Below are 21,045 nucleotides of genomic sequence, written 5' to 3' on the forward strand. Positions count from 1 at the left end.
CTATCAATTCTTCAGCATTTGTACTTAGGAAGCAAGCTAGCTGACTTTTCTAGCTTTTCCTTAGAAAACCCCAGATTCCACACAATTGTCTTTGGTTCTGGTACCCTAGGCATATGTTCAAGGGCAAGTTACTTCTTCAGGGACAGAGGAGATTTGGTTTGATGACATTCACAAGCATATTGGGCTTCCTGAAATCCAATCCATCCAAGACAGGTTCCCACAGAGATTTCTAATCCCAGAGGTGAACCTAGACATTCTTCTTTCCCATAAAGGCTTTGCTGGCCTGTGTGATTCTGGATTTCATGTTGTTAAAAGTGCACTGATTCTGTTATCATGGCTATGTCGCTACCCACCTCCACCACCCATATTTGATGTGAGGCAAATATGTTTCTCATACCTTGGTAGACTATTTGTCTTAAGAAATATGAAAAGCTAAAAATTGCTGGTCCCTCAGTCGTGTCTGATTCTTTGTGACCCCATGGACTATAGTCTGCCAGACTCCTCTGTCCATGGAGTTCTTCATTCAAGAATGCTGAAGTAGGTAGCCATTCCCTTCTCCAGGGTCTCCTACATTGCAGGAAGATTCTTTACCATCTCATCCACAGGGAAACATTCTACAAATAGATATAAAAATTCTATACCACATACATTTTTCTTACATTCTCAAAAGAAGTACAACTAATCAGTGTTGTCCTTGTGTGCTCATTCTAACATGCAAAATTGAGAAATTTATTATAATATGCAAAGAAGAAAATCAGCTCGGTGTTTGGCTCAAATCCCCAGGTTTCTCAAGGATATTTAAAATTGAATGCAATTATATTAATTTTAGCAATATTGGAAGTAGATTTAAAGATAAGCAGGGGTCTTGTTTTATGACAGTAAACAGATTTCATATTTCATAATCCTCCCATATAAATATGAGGATATGTATTATATATGGGTCTGTCTGGGCTCTCCATCTTAGTGCATCAAAATATTTGGCTGTATTTAACACTTAATTATTCTAATTATTTATCTTAAGAATCACAGTTCTATTAAGAATCTAATACTTTAAAAATCATTTGGTTTTCAGAGACAATATGTCCTCTTTGTTTTGTGTCTTAAACATATCTCTCATTCTTTCAGATTCAATATTCCTGCTTTTTTAGGATTTATTTTTGAGAGACAATATTATATAGGCATTTTCTAGTGATTTAATGCTCTTTTACTTAATGTCTTGCCTGTTATGTTGGTTATATGCCCTTTTCAGTTTATTTGTGTTCACAATTAAACAAGAAAATCCCCCAAATTATCTCTGCTCCCATAACCTCAAGCTATATCACAGAATGTGAACTTTTGGTTTGACAAGTAAAACAGGTAACAACATTTCTGTGTCATATTGCCATTCCAGTCTGAGTGTTGCGACTGCCTCATAGTTGTTTGGTTAATGTGTTGTCTACAAAAATCCCTTAAAACAAAACCTCATGGCAGGTGTCGCACTCATTTTAGGGAAAGGGAAATACGTGTTCTACTCCTGATTCTCATATTCAACTTAGATGTCACACTGATTCAGCAAGTGTGACAGCTCATGAACCCCAAATACATAACTGTTATCTAACATATTGAAGCAGTACTATATAATTCAACAAATTTTGCATATCATGATAAGATATATAAAAGCTGTGTTAACTTTCATTTCACAAAGAGAACACCCAAATTTCTTTAACAAGCATTCAAAAAATTATCTAGAATCTACAAAGTGATTTTGCCAGAAACATTGCTTCTATTGAAATACATGTTGTAATTACGTGTTTGACCACTAGCTTGATGTCACAGTTATTTGACATTGTAATTTTTGAGATCTTGGGATTATTTGACTTGGTCAAGCTTCACTCTCCTAATTTAAAAACAAAAACAAAAAAAACAGATTAATATTTTTAGGAAAATAATGTTTTTAATTTGTGGTTTGGATTGTGGGAAACAAACTGGGGAAGCTACATTGTAAACTGTTTTTATGCAAACTGTGAAAATTTATTATGACATATGTATGCCACATTCAACTCCCAATTTCCTACAAGACTGTCAGACTTTTTATTTTATTCTCATATGTTTTCATTGCCATGTCATGTAAGCAATTGCATGGGTGGCAGAAGTCAGTAACAAATTTCAACAGTTTATTTCCAGTGAGATTTCTAATGAGTTTTTTTTTCCCCCTGAGACCTATTTAAAAGGCAAAGTAACAAGCACTTGAATCTGTTACTTTTAATCAAATGTGTTATAAAAGCTGAAAAATTTAATGTAACATTTTATCTTTTCAGCTTTTTATCAGGTATTGAATTAGACACTGGGAAGCATGTTCCTCTTTATATATGAAAAAAGTAAAAAAGAATAAATTAGGAATTTAAAAACACATAGACATTCTTTTAAATTTATATTAATAGTATTTTATCTTTCTTAGTAACTTTTGATCAGATTTAAGCAAAAATACTATTCCATTTTCATTCCCCCATCCACTACCATTAAGTTTCTAAGAAATAAAATAAATGTGAATGTTTTCACTTCTACCTCTGCATATTTGCCAATTATAGAATTCTCTTTCCATTTCCCCTTTATGCCAACCCTTAATCCTCAACCTTCCACCCCACAAAGGGCACATTCTGGCAGGTGGACTGAGAGTTTTGCCCAAATACAAAGAGTAGGTTAGATTCAGTGCAACAAAAACTTGGGTAAATTTCCAGTCAGCTTTCCCTCTGGCCAACATGCAAACCAAAACCTGTATCTGATGAAGCTGGGAGCCTCATTATAATGTTCTTATAGGATTTCATTTCTTCCAAAACAGTTGAGTATTGCCTTATCATGGCTTGGAAACAGATCATTTATTCTATTTCTGATGACCTTTCATACAACAAAAATTATAATAAATATATCTACCAAAGAATGCACTATTTTCTTTTATTTATATGGAAACTTTCCCCAATAAGAATGTCCTATCATCATTTTCTCAAAAAATTAAATTTCATTTTTATTGGATCCATTGAAATGCCATGCTATTAAAAGTGCATAATATTATAATGCTAATTTTAAAATTGCAGTCATTTGCCTACCTCTATCCATGGTAGAATTGACCACTGCAGGCCTATTACTTGTTTTGTATTTGATTCATTTACACGTTTATCACCCAGAATCGACTCTGTTATTTCCTGATTCTTTTAATTGTAGATATAATCTATTGATTCTTATTTTGAAAAATTATCTAGTCAATACATAACCCCTCTCAACCCCACTCCCAAACACCTTCTTATTCCATCCTCTGTGTACAGTTTATAACTTTTTTTGTAAATAGTCAGTGTTTAAGTTTTATATCTTTGTAAGTTTTGTTAGTGTGATATGGTTAGATTATCTCTCTTATATAACATGGGATTGAGACTTTGGAATTTAGATTTTGATTACCTTTTTTATTTGAATGCATCCATATAAGCACAAAAGTATTAAAAATTATATTTTGTCATAGAGAATGGAATCAGATAATGTCAGATTCATTTCAGTCTGAATATGGAAGTGTTTCTCCTGAAATCCTTCCTTTTGGTGCATTTTGAATTCACTCTCCTCTTATCACTTGGTTTTATCCTTGAGACTTTCCATTCTCATTATCTTGGAAATATTCTTTACCTTCCTTGCTGGATTGTTCCAACTCTGGTATTACACTCTTTTCTTGCTTCCTGCCTTATTTTTATCAAATCACATTCACAAGTAGTTTCTGAAAATGATCTGGGAAAGGATTTTCTTGAGAACTTGCTTGCTTGAGAAAGAGCAAAACTGCATGCTCCCTGACCTCAAACTATACTACAAAGCTATAGTAATCAAAGAAGTACAGTACTGAAACAAAATCAGATACATAGATAAATGGAACAGAATAGACAGGCATAAATAAACTTAATTCCCATACAGTCAATCTACAATAGAAGAGGCAAAAATATACAGTGGGGAAAAGACAGTCTCTTTATTGAATGGCATTGTAAAAACTGGGCAGTAACTTGTAAAAGAGTTAAGGTGGACTATTTTCTAATACCATATACAAAATTACCCTCAAATAGATTTAAAAGCTTACTTAAATGTTAGATCTGAAACTGTAAAACTTCTAGAAGAAAACATAGGCAGCAAATTCTTTGAAATCAGCTTTAACAATACTTTTTAAGATTTGTCTCCTTAGGCAAGGGCAATGAAAGCAAAAAAATGAACAAATGGGACTACATGGTTAACAAAAATTATTTAACAATTCAAATAAAACTTTAAGTTTTAATTTAACCAATGTGATGAATTTGTCATTTTTTCTTTTTCTTTTTTTAATGTAGAGAACAGTATTCTAATCAATCTTTGAGCACTTTTCTCCTCAACTTTGTATATTTCCTTCCAAATCTGTGTTTGAAGGGCTGGTAGAGTAAAATGAAAGTTGCACAATGTGCTTTTACATTTATTTATTCTCATCATTGCATCAAGACTTTAAATGAGAGATTTCTGGACTAGAGTTGAAGTCCAGTCTTTTCTGTAAGATTGTAAGCAGAATTAAAGTAAAGCCTATGAATACCTTCTTCCATTTTCATTTCCAGAAGTTAGCGTGTGCTATGCTGTGCTTAGTTGCTTAGTCCTGTCTGACTCTCTGCGACCCCATGAACTGTAGCCCATCAGACTCCTCTGTCCATGGGGTTTCTCCAGGTAAGAATACTGAGGTGGGTTTCCATGCCCTCCTCCAGGGGATCGTCCCAACCCAGGGGTCGAACCCAGGTCTCCTGCACAGGCAAATTCTTTGCCATCTGAACTGCCAGGGAAACCAAAGAACACTGGAGTGGGCGGCCTATCCCTTCTTCAGGGGATTGTCCCGATCCAGGAATTGAACCCGGGTCTCCTGCATTGCAGGAAGATTCTTTACCAACTGAGCTACCAGGGAAGTCTCAGAAGTTAGCATAGTACCTGGCATAAAGGAAATACTTTGCAAGTGTTAAGTGAATTACATGTATGAATTATGAATTATCTGTGAGTTGTAAAATAAAATTTAATTGAATAATATAAATGAATTATGTATATGCACATATATGTAAATCTAAGTAACCTAATTCACCGAAAATAACAGCATAATTTTTACAGAAGTCACCAGTGCTGGAGGAGAATTTTAATATTGAAATACTCTTTAGGTCACATTAGTAATTTGAAGGATGAAGATTCAGTTTTTTATTATTTTTCTTCCATTAAGCTCACTGTAATCACACTGTATGAATCTGCTCAAGCTCCTAAGCTGATTCTACCTCTGTCTCCCTTTCCGCCAAACTACGATTCTTGGTAAACATGAAGCCTGTTACAGGGTGGTCTGGAGATATTGAGAACTTGTGTGATAAATAAAAATTTAGGTCTTTCTACAAACTAAACTTTCTACAAACTAAAATAATAAATAGTCAAATATTTTGGAGGCCTATTTTGGTACAATAAGTTTAAGTAATAATTATCAGGCTTTAGTAGATATATGAATCACCCTGACTGATGTCTTTCGACTTCAGAGATTGATTTGTAAAAAGTTGGAGTGTAGGACCTTATGGATTTTGAATTTATACTTTATAATTCTAAGAAACTGTAATTTCTCAATTTAACGGAAATATAGTTATCCAATTATCATTACTGAAAGACACTGAAGATGGAAGAACATTGAATATGCAGCTTGATGATCAGAAGTCATTAGATGTGTTAAAAGGTAACTGAGGTACTTTATAATTTTTTGAGTTCAGTCAATGAATTTGATTGATTGAAATTATGCAGCCCCAAATTAAAACGGTTAGGAGTGCTCCATGGTCAGGAGTCAGCAAAAAGGTTTTTATAAAGAAGTTATAAAAGCAAAGCAAAGATATTTTCCGATTGTCTATCAGTTAAGCACTTTTATTATTTGGGAAAGTCTAAGTGGCTTTTTGTGATTGGTTGTACTTACATCTCATTTCCTTGGATTCAAATGAATTGACTCTGGCTTAGGTTTTGGTTTACTTATATTAGCTAGCAAGGCATAAGTCCCACCTCTATCTAGCCCCCTTGTGTAAATACTTTAACAGGTGATTTTCTTTGCTGCACCAAAGGGAGAAGGTAAAAACAGGTTAAACTGATACTACTTTTAACTAAGATAATAATTCACCTTTAAAGAATTGTATAGTAGTGCCATTGTTAACGAGATCTTTTAAAATATTTACAACAGTGACCACTTAGAACATTAGAGTGGGAGTGAAGTCGCTCAGTCGTGTCCGACTCTTTGTGACCCCATGGACTGTAGCCTACCAGGCTCCTCCTGTACATGGGATTTTCCAGACAAGGATACTGGAGTGGGTTGCCAGAACATTAAGGCAAATAATAATAAATGAAAAGAAAAAAGAAGTCATCTAGTATTATGCATGATGCAAACATTCTCTACTATGATATCTCAAGAATTACTGTTATGAAAATAATAAAGAATTAACTGAGAGGATAATTTATAAATATTTTTAATATGACTGATTTTAATATTGCTATCATTTAGCTTATAATTGATGTATTGATATCAGTATATCAATGTTATTATCATTTATTACTATCAGAAGAATGCTCACTCAGTAGTTTATGTCAGATAAACATAATGAAAATTCAAAGAATAAACATTTGGTTAAATGTGTGAATATCAACATCATCAGATAATGTTCCAGCTAAAAGTTACAGCATTGAAGGATAATTCACTCTGTCATTAAAAAAAGGGATTTTTGTTCAAATCACATGAAATAATTATTACTGCATTACCTTTAATTACAAACAAAAATTTTGTCATGCAATGAATTCCTGATGTTTAATGAAAGAATGTGATATTAAAATAAACTAGACTAACTTGTGTGTACAATTATTCATAAATATTAATGATAGTATATATTATGTCAAACTAATAGTGAATCAAAAGCTTATAAGCAAGACTAGGTCTATAGTTAATGAATTTTCAAGGTGTTCTGTGCTTACTTGTCATCAATTCCTTCATGTACTTTGTGTGAATCTGTCTGTTTGTTAGTAAAGTATTTATATAACATAAAAACAGAAAAAGCAGCTTCATTAAAATAGAAGAAAAAATTTGCTTTTTTTTTAAATCAATGAACCTGTTTGTTTTATTTAAGGTCATCAGTCACGTGACACAGTTGATAGTTTTTGAAAAGGATGTCTTGAGTTAGTCTCACTACAGTCTTTATTTCAATTCAATTTCATGACCCAATTGTGTTTAGTACAGGGTAAAGATATGCAGAGAAAATCATCCTTATGGCAGAAAGTGAAGAGGAACTAAAAAGCCTGTTGATGAAAGTGAAAGAGGAGAGTGAAAAAGTTGGCTTAAAACTCAACACTCAGAAAACTAAGATCATGGCATCTGGTCCCATCACTTCATGGGAAATAGGTGGGAAAACAGTGGAAACAGTGTCAGACTTTACTTTTTTGGGCTTCAAAATCACTGCAGATGGTGATTGCAGCCATGAAATTAAAAGATGCTTACTCCTTGGAAGGAAAGTTATGACCAACCTAGATGGCATATTAAAAAGCAGAGACATTACTTTGCCAACAAAGGTCCATCTAGTCAAGACTATGGTTTTTCCAGTGGTCATATATGGATGTGAGAGTTGGACTGTGAAGAAAGCTGAGTGCCAAAAAGTTGAAGCTTTTGAACTGTGGTATTGGAGAAGACTCTTGGGAGTCCCTTGGACTGCAAGGAGATCCAACCAGCCCTTCCTAAAGGAGATCAGTCCTGGGTGTTCATTGAAAGGACTGATGCTGATGCTGAAGCTGAAACTCCAGTACTTTGGCCACCTCATGCGAAGAGTTGACTCATTTGAAAAGACCCTGATGCTGGGAGGGATTGGGGGCAGGAGGAGAGGGGATGACAGAGGATGAGATGGCTGGATGGCATCACCGACTCAATGGACATGAGTTTGAGTAAACTCCGGGAGTTGGTGATGGACAGGGAGGCCTGGCGTGCTGTGATTCATGGGGTCTCAGAGTTGGACATGACTGAGTGACTGAACTGAACTGAAAGTCAAAATAATCAATGATTACCTGACTCTGGCATTACTAGCCTTCTTTCAAAATCTGATGACACTCCAGGTAGTTTTAAAACATTGCTAACCTGTTCTACATATCTGGACCAAGTTAGTTGCCTGGATATGAATCAAATATCATGTTAATCTAGGTACATATTTTTTGTTAGAAAGTCCAGTCCATGTAACTTGGGAGAAAATTTCAAGAGCTGGATGAATGTTTAAAGGATAGTATAAGAGAATGTGTGTGTAAACAAGTAGGTGGAATTTTGAGCTTAAAAGCTAGAAGATGTGTGCAGTTGGCTTTAATATATGTATTACATGGATGAAGGAAGAAGGCAGGTTCAAAACATTGCCTCATATGATAATCCAGGTTTTGCCAAAGTAGGATGACAGGTAGATTATTGCTCAAAGCAAAGAGAGTCAGGTTAATTCAGGAAGGAAAAGGAAAGTTATAAGGACAGTTAGAGACATGATTGTACAAGCAAAGATTAAAATATGAAAAATGCTTTTGAAGTTGATCTTTTGAGGGAATAGAAACACAATATATCTTAAAAGAAGACAGCAATAACTAATCGACGTTGTTGTGTTGTTGTTCAGTCATTAAGTCCTTAAGTTTGGTCCACCTCTTGTAACCCCATGGACTGTAGCACACCAGGTTCCTCTGTCCTCTTTTATCTCCCAGAGTTTGCTCAAATTCATGTCCATTGAGTCTGTGATGCCATCCAACCATCTCATCTTCTGTCTCACCCTTCTCCTCTTGCCTTCAGTCTTTTCCAGTATCAAGGTCTTTTCCAATGGGTTGGTTCTTTGCATCAGGTGGCAAAAGTATTGGAGCTTCAGCTGCAGCAACAGTACTTACAAAGAATATTCAGGGTTGATTTCCTTTAGAATTGACTTGTTTGATCACCTTGCAGTCCTAGGGACTCTCAAGAGTCTTCTATAGTATCACAACTCAAAGTCATCAAATTTTTGGCATTCAGCCTTTTTGTGGTCAATCTCTCACATCCACACATGATTACTGGCAAAAACATAGCTTTGATTACACAGATCTTTGTCAGCAAAGTGATGTCTCTGCTTTTTAATACGCTGTCTATGTTTGTCATAGGCTTCTTTTCAAGGAGTAAGCAGTTTTCTTAATTTCATGGCTACAGTCACTGTCCACAGTGATTTTGGAGCCCAAGAAAATAAAATCTATCATTGGTACCACTTTTCCCCCTTGTACTTGACATGAAGTGATGGGATTGGATGTCATGATATTTGTTTTTTTGAATGTTGAGTTTTAAGCCAGCTTTTTCACTCTCCTCTTTCACTTTTATCAAGAGGCTCTTTAGTTCCTCTTCATTTTCTGCCATTAGAGTGGTATTATCTGTATGTCTGAGGTTGCTGATATTTCTCCTGGCAATCTTGATTCGAGCTTATGATTCATCCAACTCAGTATTTTGCATGATGTAATCTACATATAAGTTAAATAAGCAGGGTAATAATATATAGCCTTGACGTACTCCTTTCCTAATTTTGAACCAGTCCATTGTTCCATACCAGTTCTAACTGTTGCTTCTTGACCCACATACAGGTTTCTCAGGAGACAGGTAGAGTAGTCTGGTACTCTCATCTCATGAAGTATTTTCCTTATTTTGTTGTGACCCCCACAATCAAGGACTTTAGCATAGTCCATGAAGCAGAAGTAGATGTCTCTCTGGAACACCCTTGCTTTCTCCGTGATCCAACAAGTGTTTGCAATTTGATTTCTGGTTCCTCTGCCTCTTTGAATCTCAGCTTTTTCAACTGGAAGTTCTTAGTTCATGTACTGTTGAAGCCTAGACTGAAGGATTTTTTTTTTAATTTTATTTATTTTAATTGGAGGCTAAATACTTTACAATATTGTAGTGGTTTTTGCCATACATTGACATGAATCAGCCATGGGTGTACATGTGTCCCCCATCCTGAAACCACTCCCACATCCCTCCCCATCCCACATCCCTTAGGGTCATCCCAGTGCACCAGCCCTAAGCACCCTGTCTCATGCATAGAACCTGGACTCACGATCTGTTTCACATATGGTAATAGACATGTTTCAATGCTATTCTCTCAAATCATCCCACCCTCGCCTTTTCCCACACAGTCCAAAAGTTTTTTTTTTTTTTTTAATATCTGTGTGTCTCTTGCTGTCTTGCATATAGGGTCATTGTTACCATCTTTCTAAATCCCATATATATGTGTTAATATACTATATTGAGGAGAAGGCAATGGCAACCCACTCCAGTACTCTTGCCTGGAAAATTCCATGGATGGAGGAGCATGGTGGCTACAATCCATGGGGTCTCGAAGCGTGGGACCTGACTGAGTGCCTTCACTTTCACTTTCATGCATTGGAGATGGAAATGGCAACTCACTCCAGTATTCTTGCCTGGAGAATCCCAGGGACAGAGGATCCTGGTGGGCTGCTGTCTATGGGGTTACACAGAGTCGGACACGACTGAAGTGAGTTAGCAGCAGCATACTGTATTGGTGTTTTTCTTTCTTTCTTACTTCACTCTGTATAATAGGCTCCAGTTTCATTCACCTCACAAGAACTGATTCAAACGCATTATTTTTAAGAGCTGAGTAATATTCCATTATGTATATGTACCACAGCTTTCTTATCCATTTGTCTGCCATTGAGCATCTAGGTTGCTTCCATGTCCTGGCTTTTGTAAACAGTGCTGCGATGAACATTGGGGTACATGTGTCTCTTTCAATTCTGGTTTCCTTGGTGTGTATGCCCAGCAGTGGGATTGCTGGGTCATATGGCAGTTTTATTCCCAGTTTTTTAAGGAATCTCCACACTGTTCTCCATAGTGGCTGTACTAGTTTGCATTCCCACCAACAGTGTAAGAGAGTTCCCTTTTCTCCACACCCTCTCCAGCATTTATTGCTTGTAGACTTTTTGATAGCAGCCATCCTGACTGGCATGTAATGGTACCTCATTGTGGTTTTGATTTGCATTTCTCTGATAATGAGTAATGCTGAGCATCTTTTCATGTGTTTATTAGCCATCTGCATGTCTCCTTTGGAGAAATGTCTATTTAGTTCTTTGGCCCATTTTTTGATTGGGTCATCTATTTTTCTGGAATTGAGCTGCATGAGCTGCTTGTATATTTTTGAGATTAATTCTTTGTCAGTTGCTTCATATGCTATTATTTTCTCCCATGCTGAAGGCTGTTTTTTCACCTTGCTTATTGTTTTTTCACCTCCTTCATTGTGCAAAAGCTTTTAAGTTTAATTAGGTCCCACTTGTTTCTTTTTGCTTTTATTTCCATTACTCTGAGAGGTGGGTCATAGAGGATCCTGCTGTTATTTATGTCAGAGAGTGTTTTGCCTATGTTTTCCTCCCAGGGGGTTTATAGTTTCTGGTCTTACATTTAGACTGCCTTTCTGGGTGCCTGGAGTCCTCCCTAGACTGAAGGATTTTGAGTCACTTTGTTAGCATATGAAATGAGAGCAATTGTACAGTTGTTTGAACATTCTTTAGCATTGCCCTTCTTTGGGATTGGAATGAAAACTGACCTTTTCCAGTCCTGTGGCCACTGATGAGTTTTCCAAGTTTACTACACATTGAGTGCCACACTTTAACAGCATCGTCTTTTAGGATTTTAAATAACTCATATGGAATTCCTTCACCTCCACTAGCTTTGCTTGTCGCAATGCTTCCTGTGGTCCACTTGACTTGGCATTCCAGAATGTCTAGTTCTAGGTGAGTTACCATACCACCATGGTTATCTGGGTCAGTAAGACCTTTTTTTGTATAGTTCTTTTGTGTATTCTTGTCACCTCTTCTTAATCTCTTCTTCTCTTAGGTCCTTACCATTTCTGTCCTTTATTGTGCCCATCCTCTTGCATGAAATTCTCCCTTGACATCTCCTATTTTCTTTAAGAGGTCTCTAATCTTTTGCATTCTATTTTTCCCGTCAATTTCTTTGCATTGTTCATAGAAGCAGGCTTTCTTATATCTCCTTGATATTCTCCGGAACTCTTGTCGGAACTCTTCACTATGATACATCCATCTTGGGTGACCCTGTCCTGCATGACATGGCTCATAGCTTCACTGAGTTATGCAAACCCCTTCATCACAACAGGGTTGTGATCAATGAAGGGGAACAAATAGACTAATGTTCTGTTCTTCAAATAAATACATTTAATTTGTTACTTAATAAATTAGCTAAACTGGGTATAGAGTCCCTGCAAAGATACTAGTCAATTAAATCTTTAACTTTTTCAAATATATGACTTGGGATAAAAGGAATTTTAGATTTTATTTTCAACTATAAACATTTCTCTCATATCAGTATTGCATAGCTGATGGTTTAAATAATTTGATAATTCCTAACAGTTATGTGTATCTATATTAGGAATATTTGTATTATATACTTCAAAATTAGTTAGTACAAAATTTAATTAATTCCACATTTGAAATTTGAAGATGTATTTCATTTATTTTTTACTTTGATTTATCTAACATTATTTTGGATACTTTCAGTATTTTGATTTTGGTCTTTTATTGAGCAAGTTTAGCACAACTAGAACTAAGCTGGCAAGAGGGAAGATCTTGGGGGTGTAATTGTCGGGGTGATGGGTATAAGGTTTGGTGGGTGGTATGTGAATGTTATGTGGGCATACTGCATAATTGAGTCTAAAATATACTATAGTGGCAGACATGTTAGTCATTTTTACTTTTTAAAGTGAGAAGTAGGTTTAAATGCCACCAGAAGAATTTCAAGTTTTAGGTAGCTAAAAAGACTCCTAGTTCCTTGTTTGCACATATAATTATATGTATATATTCCTGATAGGTTTTCTAACTCTGAATATTGTCCTCAGATTAAATACTATATCTAGCCTAATTTGGAGGATTTTCTAGCACTGTATAATAGAGTTCTTTGTTTGCAATAGGAAACTGACTACAATGTAAAACCATACCAAATTCTGCAAAGCTACTGCCGTTTGTTAGCATAAAGTAGACAGATATAGCTAAACAGCATTTTTGTGAACCATTTGTAATGCGCTGCTTAAGAGTCAAAGTAGGAGCCTTTGATTTCCAGCTTATTTAGAGGTTATATTCAATAGTACTAATATGTGAATGGAATTTTAAAAGAGCATACGGACAGTTAAATCCCACATTGTAACCCTCTGATCTAAAGAATATCATTTCTATGTATTTCTGAAGATTCTCAGCAGCCTTAGAAAATAGAAATTCTTATTAGGGATTATAGGTAGAAAATGCTATCAGAAATCTGAGTTATTCCCTCCCCAGAAACAACAGGAATGGATTTAAGCCTTAGTAGATTTCTATCACCTACTAATTATCCCATTATTATTATGCTCACAGAATATTTTAACACTGGTTACCCTGATATGATCTTCTACCAAATTATTATCTTGAGAGGCCACTACCTAAATAAAGAAAAAAAGCTTTCTTTCCTACATCAAAAAACCAAGTGAACACAATGCACCCATGTCACATATGTGATGGCATTATTACCTGAATCCCAGTAGGCTGAACTGAGTTTTAAAATGAGGCGATAAGGAGAATATTATATACCATAATTTATGAGATTATTTAAAACTCTAAAAAGAAATTGACTCAATCATAATTAAAGAAAAGTTATTCTATGGAAACCTACTTATCCCACATCATATCCTAAAATTAAAAGCTTTTATTACAACATATATCACTATTTTTCAAAGTTGTATAATAACATAGGGAGGTAGACTGGAAGTGCTGGATTGAGACAGACTTTCACAAACCAAACAGATAATAGAGTACAGCCACACTGTGCGTGTATAGTATACATTTCTTATATATCAGTCAGTCAGTCAGTTCAGTCTCTCAGTCGTGTCCGACTCTTTGCGACCCCATGAATCGCAGCACGCCAAGCCTCCCTATCCATCACCAACTCCCGGAGTTTACTCAAACTCATGTCCATCGAGTCGGTGATGCCATCCAGCCATCTCATCCTCTGTCGTCCCCTTCTCCTCCTGCCCCCAATCCCTCCCAGCATCAGGGTCTTTTCCAATGAGTCAACTCTTCGCATGAGGTGGCCAAAGTACTGGAGTTTCAGCTTCAGCATCAGTCCTTCCAATGAATACCCAGGACTGATCTCCTTTAGGATGGACTAATTGGATCTCCTTAGAGTCTTCTCCAACACCACAGTTCAAAAGCATCAATTCTTCGGCACTCAGCTTTCTTCACAGTCCAACTCTCACCTCCATACACGACCACTGGAGAAACCACAGCCTTGATTAGATGGACCTTTGTTGGCAAAGTAATGTGTCTGCTTTTTAATATGCTATCTAGGTTGGTCATAACTTTCCTTCCAAGGAGTAAGTGTCTTTTAATTTCATGGCTGCAATCACCATCTGCAGTGATTTTGGAGCCCAGAAAAATAAAGCCAGCCACTGTTTCCACTGTTTCCCCATCTATTTGCCATGAAGTGATGGGACCAGATGCAGCTTTAAGCCAACTTTTTCACTCTCCTCTTTCACTTTCATCAAGAAGCTTTTTAGTTCCTCTTCACTTTCTGCCATAAAGATGGTGTCATCTGCATATCTGAGGTTATTTATACTTCTCCCAGCAATGTTGATTCCAGTTTGTGCTTCTTCCAGCCCAGCGTTTCTCATGATGTACTCTGCATATAAGTTAAATAAACAGGGTGACAATATACAGTCTTGACATACTCCTTTTCCTATTTGGAACCAGTCTGTTGTTCCATGTCCAGTTCTAACTGTTGCTTCCTGACATGCATACAGGTTATTATACATACATATATATAATACATTATTATTATATATACATGTATTATATTTAAATACATTGTATTTAATAAACAATACATTATTTGTATTGTGTATTACAATAATACAACTGTAAATACATTATTTGTGACCCCATGGGCTGTAGCCTGTCAGGCTCCTATGTCCCTGAGATTTCCCAGGCAAGAATACTGGAGTGGGTTGCCATTCCCTTCTCCAGGGGATCTTCCTGACCCAGGGATCAAACCCAGATTTCCTACATTGCAGACAGATTCTTTACCATCTGAACCATCAGGGAAGCATTATTATTATACATATATATATAATATACAAATACATTATATATTATATAGCATAGGTATTGTTATATGTCTCTATAAATAAATTACAGCCATAATCTATGTATAATATGTATATAGCATAGGTATTATTATAATATATGTCCATATAAGTAAAGTACAGCCACAGTCTATGTAGAATATGTACATATATGCACATATAAATATTTGTATATATGTGTTATGTATAATGTATCATAACATATATTATGTATAAAGTATATGTGACATATGTATGTAGCTCATCATAATGGAATTACATTGCCATAGCAACTGTCGTATAGTTCATACTTTATATACATTAACAATCTAATAATATAGTAGTGAAACTTAATAATGATTCTAAAGATTTTATGGTGATTTTAAATGAGATTGGTGCAATATTAAGAACAGTAGGGATAAACAATAACTTGAAACATATGAAATTTGTATGCTTCTACCATAAATTAGTAATTATGGTTAATTTCATGTGCTCAGTCATTCAGTTGTGTAGAACTCTTTGCAGCCCCATGAACCGTAGTCTGCCAGGCTCCTCTGTCCATGGAATTTTCCAGGCAAGAATACCAGAGTGGGTTGCCATTTCCTACTCCCAGGGACCTTCCCAATCCAAGGATCAAAACCTCATCTCTTACACCTCCTGCATTGCAGGAAGATTCTTTACCACTGACCACCTAGGAAGCCCATTATATTTAATAGATAGTTATAAATATAGAGCATGAATGTAAAACAAATGGCAGAACACTATGAATTTAAAGGTATCAGCATAAATGATGCATTTAAAGCCATCAACATGAAAGATATACTTCAGATGCTGGATAAGGAGGTAGCAAGAGTATTGAAAGCATAAAGTTGAGATCACTAATACTTGTGAAATCAATAAAGGATTAGAAGTGTGTAAAGGAGACTGAGACTGTTCTGAACAAAAGGAGAACCTTAGAAAGTACTATTCAGCAAATATAAGGGAAAGAAACATTCAAGACACTTCCAGATGCTCCTGAATTCTCAAATGAAATCAATTGTAATGGATACAGGTTTAGTGAAGAAATGGGAGTGAAACAAGAATTCCATGATTCTAAGATGTAAATGAAAGTTGAATAATGGACACAGCTAGTTAAATATGTCTTGAAAAGACATATCTATAAAGGAACTATGTTAGATGTTTGATAAGGGAGTTTCAAGGTGGGAGGAGACTTTCTGAAATGAGATGAAAAAATACAGCCTAAAGCAAAAGTATCAATGAAAGAAAATAATTTTAAGATAAAAAGGAAAGTGGATATGATCTAGGGTGTTAGAATTTCTGGAAAGTAGGAGGAGGTGGTACCCACTGCAGAGAGGGAGAGAGAAGAATTGGCTTTGGATTGGATGGAGACATCTTTTCTGCAACATTAAAATATAAGAAATGATTATTTTATGTCTACACACACACAAGAAGCCAAAATAAATATGCCCTCATTCCTTATTTTTTACTTGAAAGTCAGAAGTGGGTTTTGTTTGGCTGCTCAGAAAGAGAATTAGATGTGTATAAGGTGGCTGATTTCTAATGGTAAACATTTGGCATATTAAATAGAGCAGAGGGAGGAAAGAGAAGAGGACAAAGAACATAATCTGAAAGAATGATGCAATTGAAGATATGGTGGAGGTGAGGAAAAAAAAAGTGGCCAGAGAGGAAGAAAGGAATCAAAGCAATAGATTTTTCATTAAGATAAATGAGGAGTAGAATTAAATCTTTCAATTATTTATATAAGAATATTTAATATTTGTTTTAGCAAAACAAACAGCAGTTTCAGAACTATTAGAAAGGTTTTTTGTTTTATTTCTTGGGGTATAGTTACTTTATGATGATGTGTCATTTTCGGCAGTGCAATGAAGTGGATCAGCTATATGTATACATATATCCTGGCTTCCCTGGTAGCTCAGCTGGTAAAGAATCTGCCTGCAATGCAGGAGATTCTGGTTTGATTCCTGGGTCAGGTAGATCCCCTGGAGAAGAAATAAGCTGCCCACTCCAGTATTCTTGAACTTCCTTGGTGGTTCAGAAGGTAAATAATCCACCTGCAATGTGGGAGACCTGGGTTTGATTCTGGGTTGGGAAGATCCTCTGGAGGAGGGCATGGCAACCCACTCCAGTAGTGTCCAATTCTTGCCTGGAGAATTTCATGGACTGAGGAGCCTGATGGGCTACAGTCCACGGGGTCACAGAGTCGGACAGGACTTAGCGACGAAGCACAGCACGGTATACATATATTCCTTCCCTTTTGAGCCTCCCTCCTATCCCACCCTCCAGTCCACACTTCTAGGTCACCACAGAGCACCAAGCTGAGTTCCCTGTGCTATATAGCAAGTTCCCATTAGCTGTTTTATACAAAGGAGGTTTTGCAGAGAAGCAAGATTTAAGAGGGTTTTGTCATTGATGGGACATGGCAACAATTGATTCAGTTAAATTCAAGGTGTTTGTGCAGAAAAAAAAAAAAATAGGGTTATCTCGGGAGTACATGAGATCCAGAGATAGTAGGTTAATGAAAAGGAAAAAGAGAGTAAATACAAGCAGTCAGTGAAAAGATCCAAGGAAAAGGGTGGGACCGGAGACAGGACCAAGAAAAGGTTAATCAGCCGAGAACTAAACCTGAAGGAGGAGAAAGCTGTAAGATTATGACTGCTGTAAAAGGTAACTTCCTTTGAAAAATAAAAAAAGGCAATAATTTGAATATTGGTGGCAGAAAGTTGAGCATTTGTTTGTTCTATGAATTTGAAGGAAAGATTTCCTGTTGAGAATGAGGACAAAGGCAGATAATGTTTGAAATAATTTGGAGAATGAGAATAAGCAATAACTTAGAAAGGTTGTTCAGACTGTAGAGATCTCAGATGATATGAGAAAACAAAGCTTATGTATCGTCACTGGTCTGTATAGCTGGATATTTTTCTCTGGCAATCAATGTGAACTCACTCATTTGTTCCAATTCAGGTTTTGGGTTTGCTGGGGGAGCAGAGAGGGATATGATTAAAGGACAGTACACAGACAGCCTTTAGCTTAATGACAAGTCAGTGGTTAAAATAATGGAAAATGAGGCCTAGACTGACTGTGGAAGAAGGGGGCCAATGGTAGGGAAAATACCAAGATCAAAGGAATAGAATGCTGATGAGTTCAAAGAATCGGTGAAGTAGAAGCTCCCAGTAGATGCTGTAGCTTATATGATTAATGATAAAAACAGGAAGAGTGTGCAAAGATCTTTTTTTTTTTTTCTCAATAAGAGTGAATTATCACAGCATAGATAAACCTCAAAGAACTGATTTTTGCATAAAAGAGCGTTAAGGAAATAGTGTGGAAGTTTCAGGGAGCAAGGAATACCTGGGGTGTGGGTTTAAGTTTACTTCACAGGGCTACACAAGAGACAGGGCCTTTAGGGGAATAATCCATTTTATTAACCCATCTTAATAATCCATCTCAATAATACACGGGAAATCCCACGGACAGAAGAGCCTGGCAAGCTACAGTCCATGGGGTTGCAAAGAGTCAGATGCAACTGAGCGACTAAACACAGCATGTCAGGGAATGTGAAAAGATTCTGGTGGAGTGGTGCTGCAGAATTTGTGTTATGGAAGGGGAATTAAGAAGTATGTGATAGAGAAATTACAAGAGACAATATATAACCAATGAAATTTGCAGCTTGAGTATGCATGGTATGTGAATAGTTTTAGTGGCATGACTGATAAAGTTTTTAGCCATGCGAATCAAAAAAAATGATTTATTTTACATTTTCTTTAGCTAAACTTAGAGCATGAGTGCCTATTACTTCTTTTCAAAATCACTTTATTAAGTTATAATTTGAGCACCATAAAATTCACCACGTGTAAATGTCCTAGTCAGTGAAGTTTGGTAAATATACAGAGCTGGGCAACCATCAACACAATCCACTTTTGATAGTTTTCATTGGCTTAAAACTTCCTATGTGCATGTTTGCTCAGTTGTGTCCGACTCTTGGTGACCTCATGGACTGTAGCCTACCAGGTTTCTCTGTCCATGGGATTTTCCAGGCAAGAATACTGGAGTGGGTTCCATTTCCAGGGAATCTTCCTGACCTGGGATCGAACCCGCATCTCTTGCATCTCCCACATTGATAGTAGGAGCCTATCTTTTAACAGAGCCACCTGGAGACCCCCTCCCTGTGCCCATTTGTTGTCAATCCCCGTTCTTACACCTAGTATCAAAAACTTCCTAATGTACTTTCTGTCTTAACAATTTGCCTTTCTGTAATTTCCTCAGAAATGACATCTGGACTATTTTGTGTCTTGCCTTTTTAATCAGATAAGTGATGTGCTAATATTTTCTCCCAATGTGTAAGTTGTATTTTTTTGTTATTGTTGATAATTTTAATTCACGATGCCTGTTGAAGAGCAAAGGTTTTTAGTTTTGATGAGGTTCAACATCATTTTTTAATGGATTATGATTTTGTTTTCATACCTAACAACTCTCTTTGACCAATCCAAGGTCAAACTGATTTTCCTATTTATTTTTTTCTAAAATTCTTATATATTTATAACTTACATTTAAGCAGCTGACTCATTTTGAGTTTTTATTGTTATTGTTGTGATCTGATATGTCTAAATATATTTCTTTGAAATGGGCACCCCCAGTTTTCCCAGCACAATTAGTTGAAAAGACTATCATCTGCCCAGTATATTGTCTTGGCATCTTTGTTGAACTACAACCATAAATATAATGGTTCCTATTTAAACTGGCAATTCATTTTGATTGATCTCTGCATCTATTCTTATGCCAATGCCACCATTATCTTATTTAATTAGATTTATAGTAAAGCTGCTCTTGTAGTTCAAATATATTAATATACTAGGTTATTTGCATTTCCATGTAAATTTTAGGATTTGCTTGTCAATTTTACAAAAGAAAAAATGCTTCATTTTAGAGATTGTATCAAATAAGATTAATCTGGAGGGAAAACCAATTCAGTATTGCAACGCAGTATGAAGAACTATCTCTCCATTTCTTTTAAACTCCCTTTTAGCAATGTTTTTGGTTTTTAGTAGACAGATTTTTCTTTCTTTCTTGAATTTGTTCCATAGTTCTTTACTGTTCTTGATGCTAGTGTAAACAGAGTTATTTACTTAATTTTTGAATTGTTGGTTCTCAATAGGCATACAAATTAATTTATTGATCTTGTATCCTGCTACTTTGCTATAATTCTTAATTCCAGTAGCCTTTTTTGTAGGCTCCTTAGAAATTTCAGCTCACAGGATTATGTTATCTGCCTGTAAAGGCAGTATTACTTTTCAGATCTGAATGCCTTTTATTCATTATTATTGTTTTAATTCTCTGGCTAGAACCATCAATACAATATTTGAATAGGAGTAACTAGATCAACTATTGTTGTCGTGTTCCTATGCTTAGGAGAAAATTATTTTCACCATTAAGTAAGATATTAGCCATAAGTTTCTCATAGATGCTGTCATTAGACAAGTACATTCTTCTTTTCTTTTAGTTTGTTGTGAACTGTTTTCATTAATCTGTGTTGAGGCTTGCCAAATGCCTTTCCCCAACTGTAATATGATGTATTTTTTTAATTCTTTTATCCTATTAATACCGTGTATTATTGATACTTTGATTTTCAGATGCGGTGGTGGTGGTTTAGTCACTAAGTCGTGTCCGTTTCTTGCCACCCCGTGAACTGAAGCCTGCCAGGCTCCTCTGTGTATGTTGAACAAACCTTAAATTCCTGGAAAAATTCCAATTCATCCTAATATACATTCTTTGAAATATGTTGTGGGATTAATTTGCTGATGTTTTATCAGTAATCTATATTTATGTACTTGTTCTTTCTATAATTTGGGGCTTTCCTGGTGTCTCAGACAGTAAA

The sequence above is a fragment of the Cervus canadensis genome, chromosome 9, assembly GCF_019320065.1.
Source record: "Cervus canadensis isolate Bull #8, Minnesota chromosome 9, ASM1932006v1, whole genome shotgun sequence".
Taxonomy (NCBI): Eukaryota; Metazoa; Chordata; class Mammalia; order Artiodactyla; family Cervidae; genus Cervus; species Cervus canadensis.